At 45.3% G+C, this 12,020-nt stretch overlaps 1 protein-coding gene across 1 annotated transcript in view; it reads left to right on the top strand.

The window, feature by feature from the left end:
* Positions 1-12,020, top strand: part of LOC125514121 (uncharacterized) — a 42,972-nt gene that overhangs the window by 21,759 nt on the left and 9,193 nt on the right. The gene's annotated exons all lie outside the window — the stretch shown is intronic.

Below are 12,020 nucleotides of genomic sequence, written 5' to 3'. Positions count from 1 at the left end.
TGTGTCGAAGACTTCCTAGGTTTGCTTTCCAAGTAAATAAAATCGATGACATTTTCAATTATATGTGACTGTTGCACACTCATCTTCAACAAATATGGATATATGCCCTCTTTCAGTTCATGATTACGTCTTTTCCTTTATCCTTTTCACTTTAAGATTCTTAACTAAATGCCTCCAATTTCCATATCCACACTTTTAAAATTTCAAACATGTTTATAATTCAACTTTTACATTGAAATGCATTTATTCTCATTAGGCTGTGTTTGAACTTTGAATTGCCTTACATTACATTTTGGCTTCAGGTTCTTTGTTATTCTTTGATTTAAAAATTACATAAATAATAATTGTTGAAGAACTTTCTTAGTTTGAATTTATTAATTCAGAATATATCATACTAAATTCCATAGGATTCTTTGGTATCTTTACATTAGATAAATATAGTGGGATCAACAAATCATTGCCGTAGACGTTTTCCAATTTATGAAAACTGTTGTAGAGATTACATGATCATTTAGACAGTAGGAGCCTAATGGTGAAATGTACCCCCTCTTCCAAAATGTAGAAGAACTACCACTATGTTAATAGAGTTATGAACATAGAAGAGTTACTAATATTGAGAACGTCGAACTGATACTGCTAAATCATCAAATATACTTTTATAGTAGTAACGTATAATTTTGTTTAAATGATGGTCAAAGCATTATGTTGGATACAGTATCAAGATCCCAAAAGACCAATATTTTGGGATGGAGAGAGTACTACTTCTATGCTGCACACCAGCATAGATCAAGTTTAAACTCCTTAACTACTATTTTTTGGAAGATAATTATAGATTTACACATGACATTTAGTGTAGCGACCAGACCTCAAACAGTCTGATCTTTGTGCTCTGCTGTCATCCCTGGATCAGTAATGCTGACACCACACAGTACTCGGAGGATTTATAGTAGAGTAGCAATCACACACTTATTACATCGAGTGTCTCAAAAGAGAACTTATTACAATAAATATGGCTTAAGGCCATCTAATAACGATAACAGCGGAAGGCTTGGAAGATAAGTGAGTCCATCAACTCCAACGACATCACTGAGTATAGAACCACGACCTAAAAACTCCTTAATCTTCGTCTGAAAAGTCTGCAACATTAACGTTACAGCCCGAAACGGATCAGCACATGGAATATGCTGGCAAGGTAACACATAGAGAGTAATGAAATGAAACAGCTATACTATATGCATATTTGGCTGGTGGAAAACTCTATGGTTACAGTTTTGCGAAAAGCCAATTTTTCCCTACTTCAAAGGAATAAAATTTAATTACTATCATGGTGGTTGTTAAACATTGAGAATGGTTGACAGCATTCTCAATCCCAATTAAGCATCATCATTAAACAAAACCCAACAAAATTAATTTTAGACTAACATGTTGAGATTCACATGAAAATCCAGGTACTAGATACTCAAGATGTCCATAACCGGGGACACGGCTAACCATGATTAGTTTATTACACTCTGCAGAGGTTTGCGCACTTTTCCCCACAAGACTCGATCGCCTCCGTTTGGTTTCTCGCACTACAGGGTGTTTGAGAAGACGGATGACCGAGACATAGTCTTTCAGAAGCGCTAGTACCTTACGATCGGGTAGACCGTACCACCTACATCCCCTACATCTGCTAGTCTACCACTGTAAGAGTTCGCACAACTTAGTCAACTATGCTAGAGCCCATAATAGCTTGTGACTGCACACGGAAATTTCTAGTATGAATTGTCTCATGATCCCTTTGAGCCTGGGTGGCGGTCCAAAAGAAAACAAGCAAGTCCTGGAATACCCAGGTGCCTCAATCCACCCAGATGTGTGTTTAAGTTGCCACCTTAGATAAACCATTAATTAACAATCTCACATCTGTCATTGATATCACTCACCCAATCCACGTCTACTAGTATAGCATGGCATAATAAGCAAATGTAGAAGTAACTCCCAAAGGTTTGATAATAACAGGTAATAGGTACTACCTCATCTACTTCCCATCCCACAATTTAATTAGATCCTAATCATGCAATGTAACGCCCTCGATGCGGCTATATCTCCCACGTGTCGAGGCACGACTTAGAGGCACAACCGCATTGAAAGCAATGTCGCAAGTTAGGCAATCTTCACAACATCCCATGTAATATAGATAATAAAAGGGGAGATACATAGATGGCTTACACTCGCCACGTCAATCAAGGTACATAAATAACATTACATCATCCAAACACTCATGGCCCGACTGCGGCGCCAAAATAAAAGATAACCCAACATGCGACACGGTCCCGATCACCCCCAACTGGGCACCACTACTGATCGTCAGGGAAAGACACGTAGTAACGTTGAGAGTTCTCGTCGAACTCCCACTTGAGCTCAAGCGCGTCACCTGGAGCGGAATCATCAGGCCCTGCATCTGGTTTAATAGTAATCTATGAGCCATAGGGACTCAGCAATCTCGCACCCTCGCGATCAAGACTATTTAAGCTTAATAGGAAAGGCAAGGTAAATAGGTGGAGCTGCAGCAAGCGACTAGCATATATGGTGGCTATCCTGTTCGCAAAAGAGAGCGAGAAGAGGAGGCAAAGCGCGATCGAGAAACTAGAGAACAACCTGCGCAAGCATTACTCCAACACCGTGTTCACTTCCCGGACTCTGCCGAGAAGAGACCATCATGGTAACTCACACTGTTGATTCATTTTAATTAAATTATGGTTCAAGTTATCTACAACCGGACATTAACAAATTCCCATCTGCCCATAACCGCGGGCACGGCTTTCGAAAGTTCAAATCCCCGCAGGGGAGTCCCAACTTAGCCCATGACAAGCTCTCACGGTCAACGAAGGAATAGACCTCCTCCCGAGACATTCCGATCAGACTCGGTACCTCGGTTCTTCAAGACACTTCGACAGGTTAAAACAAATCTAGCAACACCGCCCGAATGTGCCAACAAATCCCGATAGGAGCTGCACATATCTCGTTCTCAGGGCACAATCGGATAAGCAATCCGTACAACTAAAACCAGCCCTCGAGTTTCCCCGAGGTGGCGCTGCAAGGGGCTCTAGGTTGGACCAACACTCAGAGGAGCACTGGCCCGGGGGGGTTTAAATAAGATGACCCTCGGGCTCCGGAAACCCAAGGGGAAAAGAGGCTAGGTGGCAAATGGTAAAACCAAGGTTGGGCATTGCTGGAAAAGCTTTAATCAAGGCGAACTATCAAGGGGTTCCCATTATAACCCAACCGCGTAAGGAACGCAAAAATCCGGGAACATAACACCGATAAGACGGAAACTAGGGCGGCAAGAGTGGAGCAAAACACTAGGCGAGAGGCCGAGCCTTCCACCCTTTACCAAGTATATAGATGCATTAAGATAACATGGCAATATAATGATATCCCAACAAGTAAATAATGTTCCAACAAGGAACGGTCTCCAATCTTCACCTGCAACTAGCAACGCTATAAGAGGGGCTGGGCAAAGCGGTAACATAGCCAATCAACGGTTTGCTAGGACATGGTGGGTTAGAGGTTTGACATGGCAATTTGGGAGGCATGATAAGCAAGTGGTAGGCATCGTAGCATAGGCATAGCAAAAAAGCGAGCATCTAGCAAAACAAAGATAGTAGTGATTTCGAGGGTATGATCATCTTGCCTGCAAAGTTGTCAGAGTTGACTGGATCCTCGAAAGCAAACTCAACGGGCTCCTCATTAGCGAACTCGTCTCCCGGCTCTACCCAAACAAGACAAACAAGCAAACGGAACACAATCAACCACGTGCAAGGCTCGAACAATATGATGCAAGGATGATATGCTATGCGGGATGTGATGCGGGATGCATATGCAAGATTTGACAAGGAATGCATGAACCTGGCCTCAACTTGGAAATCCAAGTGTGCCACTGGAAAGATGAGATGAAATCGCTTGAAAACGATATAAAGAACGCCGGAATCGGAGTTACGGTTTGGAAATGGCAAGCGATTCAAATATGACCACGTTCTGCGATTTGCAGCAAGTAGCCATATAAATGCAACAAGATGAACATGCTACAGCACCCGAACATGGCATCAAAATACAAGGCAGGGATGCATTCATGATGCTTAACAAAAGTCTAGCGCTAAGCTACGGGCAATTCATCCATTAACAGGTTCAAACAAGCATGGCAAAAATGCATATGGTAAACAGATCTCAGACTTAGTGAAATTAACACTTGTCTGGAATTTCAGATCAGATAGCACTCTTCGAAGCATGAAAACTACATGCTACAGGACCTGAACATGGCAAAGTAAAGCATGGCATGGAGCTACTCAAAGAGCTTTACAAAAGTACCTTAGTGACCTTGAGCCAAAAGGGATCAGAAAATACATTTGCAAGCATGTGAACATGGCAAAAACATAATCAGTTCTCAGACTTAGTGAAAACTGGAGCATGCTGAAACAGATATCAAGTAGGCATGTTTACGAGCTCGATGCACTCACCACAGAGCAAGTCATGACAATCTAAGCATACACCTATCAAGAATACACAAAATGCAAGCTAGACATGCCAAGAACAACAACATAGCATGCACGGATCAACTACAACATCATCGGCAAAATCGCTAACAAGTAGACAATCTGCCCAGATTCACGAAATGACAAAAGTAGAGCTCGATTGACTCAAGCTAGGGTGCTCCATAATTGCAAACAAAGACATGGATGGATAGAGCACTACAAGATTAACAAAACATCCTTACTGATCATCCTCAAAAGAGGCACGGATCACTAGGAAACAACATGAACATATGGCCATATGAGATAAACAGCTCAAGGACTTAGTGGAAATGCTAAGTCCCTGAAATCAGCATTACCAAGTGCCTCACTTTGCAAGCTTGTGCTAGTCACCACACACATCACAAAAATACATGGGTTGCACCTCTGGAAAGATGTCAAAACCCTTAACAAAACATATGTAGAGCTCATGGGCATATCATGCACACAATAATCATGGCAAAAATGACAAATATCTAAATGGAGCAGCAGATCTGACAATTATCTCAAGTAGCACTCTTCTAACAGCATTTCGGGCATCAAGATGAACTCAAATGAAAATGATGCAATGGAATGAAATGATGTACTCTCTGAGATGAACATTTTGATATGCTATATGCCCAAAACGGAGCTACGGATGCGGAGTTATAGCACGATGAACATTGCAAATAAAAATACTGGAGAAGGGAAAAGTCAACCCTAGTGGATCAAGGGTTTGGCACTGTAACGGCGGATCTGGCGGTTACTGTTCACCCACGGCGTCGAGGTCGCCGGACGTGGGCGAGGTCGCCGGAGAAGAAGAGTCCGGCCGGGGCGGCACTAGCCGGCGACGAGGGGCGGCGAGGAAGCGGCGCCGGCGGGCACAGACGCCGAGGTGGCCGCGGGCGGCGTCTGCCGGTGCGAGGAGGCGACGAGGCGGCGTCTTGGCGGCGGCGGCCGGCGAGCTGGCGGGCAGCGGAGGCGGTCGGCGAACGGGGCGAAGACGGCGACGCGGCGAGGACCGGGCGGCAGGGAAGAGGCGCGGGGCGGCGAAGCAGATCTGGGCCGCGGGGGCCGGTTGCGGGCTCCCGCGGGCCGCGGCGGAGGAGGCCGGCCGGGGACACGTGGCAGACCCTGGTTGGCGGCGGCGATTTGTTCCGGCGCGGGCAGACGTGTCCGGCCGCACGGAGATGATTTTTTTAGGGTTTCGGACGAGGGAGATCCGGATTTTCGGAGGAGGGGCTATATATAGGCATAGGAGGAGCTAGGAGAGTCCAAATGAGGTGCGGATTTCGGCCACGCGATCGTGATCGAACGCTCTGGGTGATGGAGAAGGTTTAGGTGGGTTTTGGGCCAAATTGGAGGGGTGTTGGGCTGCAACACACATGAGGCCTTTTCGGTCCCTCGGTTAACCGTTGGAGCATCAAACGAAGTCCAAATGATACGAAACTTGACAGGCGGTCTACCGGTAGTAAACCAAGGCCGCTTGGCAAGTCTCGGTCCAATCCGAAAATGTTTAAGCCCCACACACGAAAGAAAGGTAGAATTGACCACCGGAGGAGAACGAAGCGCCGGAATGCAAAACGGACAACGGGGAAAATGCTCGAATGCATGAGATGAACACGTATGCAAATGCAATGCACATGATGACATGATATGAGATGCATGACAACGACAACAACACACGGAGACAAAAACCCGAACCCGAGAAAATAAAATAACTTAAGGCTGGAAACGGCAAGAGTTGGAGTACATATTGGGTAAGTTACACCCGGGGTGTTACATGCAATGTGTGAGGATTTGATCTAATGCAATAAAAGTGGGTAGTAGAAAAGGTATGATCAAAGTGTTACTTGCCTTGCTGATGATCCGGGAAACCTAACGATTCGAAGTAACAGGCGGCGCACTCCGGGTACTCTATCGCAAGCAAACAAACAAGAATACAATAAGTACTCATCTAATGCACAGGTAAAATGTAACACCCTCGATGCGACTATAGCTCCCACGTGTCGACGCACGACTTAGAGACATAATCGCATTGAAGGCATATGTCGCAAGTAAGGTAATCTTTACAACATCCCATGTAATATAATAATAAAGGGGAGATAACATAGTTGGCTTACACTCGCCACGTCAATCAAGGTACATAAATAACATTACATCATCCAAACACTCATGGCCCGACTACGGCGCCAAAATAAAAGATAACCCAACATGCGACACGGTCCCGATCACCCCCAACTGGGCATCACTACTGATCATCAGGAAAGGAAACATAATAACGTTGAGAGTCCTCGTCGAACTCCCACTTGAGCTCGAGCGCGTCACCTGGAGCGGAATCATCAGGCCCTGCATCTGGTGTAATAGTAATCTGTGAGCCACAGGGACTCAGCAATCTCGCACCCTCGCGATCAAGACTATTTAAGCTTATAGGTAAGGCAAGATAAATATAAGTGGAGCTGCAGCAAGCGACTAGCATATATGGTGGCTATCCTGTTCGCAAAAGAGAGCGAGAAGAGGAGGCAAAGCGCGAGCGAGAAACTAGAGAACAACCTGCGCAAGCATTACTCCAACACCGTGTCCACTTCCCGGACTCCGCCGAGAAGAGGCCATCACGGTAACACACTCAGTTGATTCATTTTAATTAAGTTAAGGTTCAAGTTATCTACAACCGGACATTAACAAATTCCCATCTGCCCATAACCGCGGGCACGACTTTCGAAAGTTCAAATCCCTGCAGGGGAGTCCCAACTTAGCCCATGACAAGCTCTCACGGTCAACGAAGGAATAGACCTCCTCCCGAGACGTTCCGATCAGGCTCGGTACCTCGGTTCTTCAAGACACTTCGACAGGTTAAAACAAGACTAGCAACACCGCCCGAATGTGCCGACAAATCCCGATAGAAGCTGCACATATCTCGTTCTCAGGGCACACTCAGATGAGACATCCTACGAGTAAAACCAACCCTCAAGTTGCCCTGAGGTGGCCCCGCAGTCTATTCGGTTCGGACCAACACTCAGAGGAGCACTGGCCCGGGGGGGGGGGGTTAAATAAGATGACCCTCGGGCTCCGGAAACCCAAGGGAAAAAGAGGCTAGGTGGCAAATGGTAAAACCAAGGTTGGGCATTGCTGGAAAAGCTTTAATCAAGGCGAACTATCAAGGGGTTCCCATTATAACCCAACCACGTAAGGAATGCAAAATCCGGGAACATAACACCGATATGACGGAAACTAGGGCGGCAAGAGTGGAACAAAACATTAGGCGAGAGGCCGAGCCTTCCACCCTTTACCAAGTATATAGATGCATTAAGATAATATAATGATATCCCAACAAGTAAATAAATGTTCCAACAAGGAACGGCCTCCAATCTTCACCTGCAACTAGCAACGCTATAAGAGGGGCTGAGCAAAGCGGTAACATAGCCAATCAACGGTTTGCTAGGACAAGGTGGGTTAGAGGTTTGACATGGCAATTTGGGAGACTTGAAAGCAAGTGGTAGGCATCGTAGCAATGTCATAGCAAAAGAGCAAGCAATCTAGCATAGCAAAGATAGTAGTGATTTCGAGGGTATGATCATCTTGCCTGCAAAGTTGTCAGAGTTGACTGGATCCTCGAAAGCAAATTCAATGGGCTCCTCGTTAGCGAACTCGTCTCCCAGCTCTATCCAAACAAGACAAACAAGCAACAAGGACACCATCAACCACGTGCAAGGATCAAACAATATGATGCAAGGATGGTATGCTATGCGGGATGCGATGCGGGATGCATATGCAAGATGTGACAAGGAATGCATGAACCTGGCCTCAACTTGGGAATCCAAGTGTGCCACTGGAAAGATGAGTTGAAATCGCTTGAAAACAATATAAAGAATGTCGGAATCGGAGTTACGGTTTGGAAATGGCAAGCAAAACAAATATGACACCGGCCTGCGATTTACAACAAGTAGCCATCTAAATGCAATGAGATGAACATGCTACAGCACTCAAACATGACAACAAAATACATGGCAGGGATGCATACAAGATGCTTAACAAAAGTCTAGCACTGAGCTATGGCCAAATCATACATTAACAGGTTCAAACAAGCATGGCAAAAATACATATGGCAAACAGATCTCAGACTTAGTGAAATTAACACTTGTCTGGAATTTCAGATCAGGTAGCACTCTTTGGAGCAACAAAACTACATGCTACAGGACCTGAACATGGCAAAGTAAAGCATGGCATGGAGCTACTCAAGGAGCTTAACAAAAGTCCCTTAGTGACCTTGGGCCAAAAGGGATCACAAAATACATTTGCAAGCATGTGAACATGGCAAAAACATAATCAGATCACAGACTTGTGAAAACTGGAGCATGCTGAAAACAGATATCAAGTAGGCATGTTTACGAGCTCGATGCACTCACTACGGAGCAAGTCATGACAAACTAAGCATACATCCATCAAGAATACACAAAATTTAAGCTAGACATGGCAAGAACAATAACATAGCATGCATGGATCAACCATAACATCATCGGCAAAATTGCAAACAAGTTGACAATCTACCCAGATTCACAAAGTAGCAAAAGTAGAGCTCGATTGACTCAAGTTAGGGTGCTCCAAAATTGCGAACAAAGACATGGATGGATAGAGCACTACAAGATTAACAAAACATCCTTACTGACCATCCTCAAAAGAGGCACGGATCACTAGGAAACAACATGAACATATGGCATCATGAACTAATCAGCTCAAGGACTTAGTGGAAATGCTAAGTCCCTGAAAACAGAATTACCAAGTGCCTCACTTTGCAAGCTTGTACTAGTCACCACACACATCACAAAAATACATGGGTTGCACCTCTGGAAAGATGACGAAACCCTTAACAAAACATATGTAGAGCTCATGGGCATATCATGCACACAATAATCATGGTAAAAATGACAAATATGCAAATGGAGTAGCAGATCTGACAATTATCTCAAGTGGCCCTCTTCTAACAGCATTTCGGGCATTACGATGAACTCAAATGAAAATGATGCAATGGAATGAAATGATGTACTCTCTGAGATGAACATTATGATATGCTATATGCCAAAAAATGGAGCTACGGATGAGGAGTTACGATGCCATGAACAGGAGCACATGGATCTGAGATTCGGGGACTTAGTGCAAAAACAATCTCGAGATAAAAGTCAACGGTTGCACGGAAGCCGAGGCGGTGGCGGATCTCGCCGGAGAAGACGAAGATGGCGGCCGGCGAGGTCGGGGTCTCCGGATCCGTTCGCTCCTCGACCGGATCTGGCCGGGGGAGGGAGGCGCCGGCGGGGGCGGCGCGCTGCGGCGGTTTGCGCGGCGGCGGCGGCGGGGACCCGCGGTGGCGCGGCGGCCGGTGGACGCCGGGCGGCGGCGGCTCGTGTGCCGGCGTGGCAAAGGAGGCGGCGGGCGGTGCGCTCGGGCGGCGGGGAGGCGCCCTGGCGCGACGGCGGCGGCGGATGGGCCTCGGGGGCCCGGGGTGGGCTTCCCGGGCCGGCGGCGGAGGGAGTGGCGGCTGAGGCGCGGGGCCAATGATGGCGTGCCACATGGCGGCGGAGGGAGTGGGCGGACACGTCCGCCGGTGGCGAATTTTGTCCGGCGCGCGCGAGGTGGCGGATCTAGGGTTTCGGGGGGAAGAAAAAGAAGAAAACGGAGGGGTCTTTATATAGGCATAGAGGGAGCTAGGAGAGTCCAAATGAGGTGCGGTTTTCGGCCACGCGATCGTGATCGAATGTTCTAGATGATGGAGTAGGTTTAGGTGGGTTTTGGGCCAAATTGGAGGGGTGTTGGGCTGCAACACACACGAGGCCTTTTCGGTCCCTCGGTTAACCGTTGGAGTATCAAACGAAGTCCAAATGATACGAAACTTGACAGGCGGTCTACCGGTAGTAAACCAAGGCCGCTTGGCAAGTTTCGGTCCAATCCGGAAATGTTTAATCCCCACACACAAAAGAAAGCTAGAAATGACCACCGGAGGAGAACGAAGCGCCGGAATGCAAAACGGACAACAGGGAAAATGCTCGGTTGCATGAGATGAACACGTATGCAAATGCAATGCACATGATGACATGATATGAGATGCATGACAACGACAACAACACACGGAGACAAAAATCCGAACCCGAGAAAATAAAATAACTTAACACCGGAAACGGCAAGAGTTGAAGTACAAATTGGGAAAGTAATATCCGGGGTGTTACATAAAACTCAAGTAAGAGATCTAACCAGAAGGTTCAACTTAAGAACTCCGGTTGGCAAAAAGAATCAAATCGAACGAAGCAACGAAAATCAAACGGCGAAAGAAAACAACTTCGTTCTAGTAATCTGGATCTAGGGCAAATTTTACAGTAGCAAAAACTTGTTTAAGTTGGTTAAACGGATAGAGGATTTCGAGACGAATCCCTAGGCGCTTGAATCGCCCTATTCCGATAAATGAGCGAAAAGTTAAACTAAAACGAAAATCGGATCAGGAATCGCGATCAGAAAAATCGCGGATTTAATCCGAGAAAAAAAAACGACGAACGCCGAATTTTTTCTCTCTTTTTTTCGGCACGGAAAACGAGGCGTGACGAACCTCGGCGGCGAGATCCGGCGGCGGCTTCTTAGGGCGGCGGCGGCTTAGGGCGCTTTAGGGTTTCCCCCGGGGCCGGGCCTCGGCTTATAAAGGCCTCCCGGGTCGGTGTCCAGGTCATAAGTCGGTTCGTTTTTTTAATTATTCCGCTCGGAAGAAAAATAAAATGAAATACTAAACGGACTTCAAAAATTCTGAAATAAATTTTCACGGGCTTCTAAAATCAAGACGCACAAGGTGAACATTTATTTGGGCCCTAAATGCAATTTTTAAAAACGCACTTTTTTCCTAAATTCAAATTAAATAACGAAAAACTCCGAAATAAAATCTTATTTGATTTTATTATTAAATCCTCAATATTTCTTTATTTTGGGCAAGTCATTTTATTCCCTCTCTCATATTTTTGTAATATAAATAATTGATGATAAAATAAATAAAATCAAATGATCCTATTCTCAAAATTTGAGAAAACTCAAATATGAAAATAACGAAATCCCCAACTCTCTCCGTGGGTCATTGAGTTGCATAGAATTTCTAGGATCAACCAAAATGCAAAATAAAATATGATATGCATGATGCTCTAATGTATAAAATATGATCAACCAAATTTGGGATGTTACATTTAGTGTTCCTATGTTATCACGCCCACCAGCCAACAGATAAACATACTTCAAATATCCAGATTCACCTTGACTAGTCAACCATTAGGGCGAGTTGGATGGGGAGGAAGGTATTAGAAGTCTAATTGACCATTAGAAGAATTAATTATCAATTATGGGTGTTAGATGAGCCTCATAGATTTTGTGCATTCCGTTAGTCACTATCTTTTTTTGCGGGGGCGTTTAGTTACTATCTACGGCCACTAATTTATAAGTTATTAATGTTAATCATAGAAAGATTCTTCA

The sequence above is a fragment of the Triticum urartu genome, chromosome 1A (genome assembly GCF_056163025.1).
Source record: "Triticum urartu cultivar PI428250 chromosome 1A, HENAU_Tu73, whole genome shotgun sequence".
Lineage (NCBI taxonomy): Eukaryota > Viridiplantae > Streptophyta > Magnoliopsida > Poales > Poaceae > Triticum > Triticum urartu.
The sequence above is the reverse complement of the archived record's forward strand: the minus strand, read 5'-3'. Positions and strand labels throughout refer to the sequence as shown.